The sequence below is a fragment of the Arachis ipaensis genome, chromosome B05 (assembly GCF_000816755.2).
Source record: "Arachis ipaensis cultivar K30076 chromosome B05, Araip1.1, whole genome shotgun sequence".
Classification (NCBI taxonomy): domain Eukaryota; kingdom Viridiplantae; phylum Streptophyta; class Magnoliopsida; order Fabales; family Fabaceae; genus Arachis; species Arachis ipaensis.
In genome coordinates, this window is record NC_029789.2 from 17,809,646 (window position 1) to 17,812,711 (window position 3,066).

Below are 3,066 nucleotides of genomic sequence, written 5' to 3' on the forward strand. Positions count from 1 at the left end.
TCGGAGTTTTTGAGGATAAGGTATCTTGGCTTTATATTATTCAACCTTAGTTGCTGTAAGTTTATTGCCTACAGAAGTGGTTGAAGAAGCCTTTTTAGAGGGGTTGCTATCAGCATTTGTGTGTGTCTGATCCCTCACTGGCAATTGAGTGCCAGAGTTAGAAACTGGAGTGACGTTAGACGCCAACTCCTTGTCTTTTCCTGGCGTCTGAACGCCAGAACTGTGCCTATTTTGGGCGTTCAACGCCAGATCCTTGCCTATTTCTGGCGTTGAACGCCAGTCCTGCCTTGTTTCTGGCGTTGAACTTCCATTGTCTTTCTCATATGGATAGATCCATCAGCTGAGTAATCTAGAGACATCTGAGCTCCTTCAGCAAGCCCATAATAGAAGATGTCTAACTGAACCCACTCTGAAAACATTTCAGAAGAGCATTTTCGTAGCATCTCTCTGTATCTCTCCCAGGCATCATAAAGAGATTCACTATCTCCTTGTTTAAAGCCTTGGATGTCCAGCCTTAGCTGTGTCATCCGTTTTGGGGGAAAGTATTAATTCAGGAATTTTTCTGTCAGCTGTTTTCATGTCCTTATGCTGGCCTTAGGTTGGTTATTCAACCACCTCTTAGCTTGATCTTTTACAGCAAATAGAAACAGTAATAGTCTGTAGACATCCTGATCTATTTCTTTATCATGTACTGTGTCAGCAATCTGTAGAAACTGTGCCAGAAACTCTATTGGTTCTTCCTGTGGAAGACCGGAGTACTGGCAACTTTGCTGCACCATGATAATGAGCTGAGGATTCAACTCAAAGCTACTGACTCCAATGGAGGGTATGCAGATGCTACTCCCATATGAAGCAGTAGAAGGGTTAGAATATGACCCCAGAGTCCTCCTGGACTGTTCATTTCCGCTTAGGTCCATGATGGAGAAAGGGAGATGATGTAAAATAGAGAAAATATTTTTATTTATTTATTTATTTATTTATTTCAAAAATAAGATAAAGATAAATAAAAATGGGTGAAGATTTTCAAAAAATTGAGGAGAGAGAAAGTGGTTAGGAAGTTTTGAAAAAAAATCTGAATTTTAAAAAAATTGATTTTCGAAAAAGATGCTTTAAAATAGAGAGAAAAGCAATAAGATATCACACGATTTAAAATTTTTAGATCTAATGCTCCTTGTTTTCAAAAATTTTTTGGAGGGAAAAACACCAAGGAACACCAAACTTAAAAATTTTAAGATCAAGACACAAGGAAAACTCAAGAACACTTTGAAGACTCACAAGAACACAAGAACATGAAGGAAGAACACCAAACTTAAAATTTTTAGAAAACCAAAATAAATTTTCGAAAGTTTTAAGAAAAATCAACAAGAAAACACCAAACTTAAAGTTTGGCACAAGATTTAATAGAAAAAAATTATTTTTGAAAATGATTTTAAAAAGAAAATAAGGATTCTAAAATTTTAACACGACAATAATAAGAGACTCTAAACAAAAAAGAGAAATTTTTCCTAATCTAAGCAACAAAATAAACCGTTAGTTGTCCAAACACGAACAATCCCCGGCAACGGCGCCAAAAACTTGGTACACAAAATTGTTACTCTCTTACAATTTTGCACACATGACCAGCAAGTGCACTGGGTCGTCCAAGTAATACCTTACGTGAGTAAGGGTCGATCCCACGGAGATTGTTGGCTTGAAGCAAGCTATGGTTATCTTGCAACTCTTAGTCAGGAAAATAATAAAACAATTCACTTATCAAATTTGGTTGTAAGGAATAATAGAGCATGAAGTAAATACTTGTTATGCAATAATGGAGAATGTGTTGGAGTTTTGGAGATGCTTTGTCTTTTGAATCTCTGCTTTCCTCTGCCTTCTTGTTCACGCACGCACATTCCTCCTATGGCAAGCTGTGTGTTGGTGGATCACCGTCGTCAATGGCTACCATCCATCCTTCCAGTGAAAAGGGTCCAGGTGCGCTGTCACCGCACGGCTAATCATCTGCAGGTTCTCAATTGTACCGAAATAGGATTTACTATCCTTTTGCGTCTGTCACTACGCCCAGCACTCACGAGTTTGAAGCACGTCACAGTCATTCAATCCCACAAAATAAGTTTCTAAAAGTTGTTTAAATACTAAACTAGTAGCCTAGGTTTACAAAAAGTGAGTAGACTATGACAGATGGTGCAGAAATCCACTTCTGGGGCCCACTTGGTGTGTGCTGGGGCTGAGACTTAAACAATTCACGTGCATAAGGCTGTTGTGGGTGTTCAACGCCAGGTTTGGATCCATTTCTGGCGTTGAACTCCAACTTTTAATCCTTTTATGGCGCTGGATGCCAGAATTGGGCAGAGAACTGCCGTTGAATTCCAGTTTACGTCATCTATCCTTGAGCAAAGTATGGACTATTATATATTGCTGGAAATCCCTGGATGTCTACTTTCCAGCGCAATTGGAAGCGCGCCATTTCAAGTTCTGTAGCTCTAGAAAATCCACTTTGAGTGCAGGGAGGTCAGAATCCAACAACATCAGCAGTCCTTTTTCAGCCTGAATCAGATTTTTGCTCAAGTTGAGGGATTTATGGGAGAAATTCTTGTGTTTTCTTCTTGATAGGATCGTCCTGTGCTTGTTATTTTTCCATTGATGCTTTGGTGATTGGTTTCTCAACTGAGATATACTCAGTTATTCCCATCCTTACTCCAGCGTCCTTGCAGAGCAGAGAAATCACGCTTGGATAAGCCAACCTGGCCTCTTTAGAATTTTTGTTAGCAATTTTGTAGAGTTCAGCTGAGATCAGCTGATGAACTTCCACTTCTTTTCCCATCATGATGCAATGGATCATCACTGCTCTTTTGACAGTGACTTCAGAACGGTTGCTAGTGGGCAACAGAGAATGCCCAATGAAGTCCAGCCATCCTCTGGCGACTGGTGTGGGATCTTCTCTTTTGAGTTGATTCGGGACACCCTTTGTGTTGGTGGTCCACCTGGCTCCAGGGATACATATATCCTCTAGAATCTTGTCCAGGCCCTTGTCTGTTCTCATCATTCTTCTGTTGAAGGAGTCTGGATCAT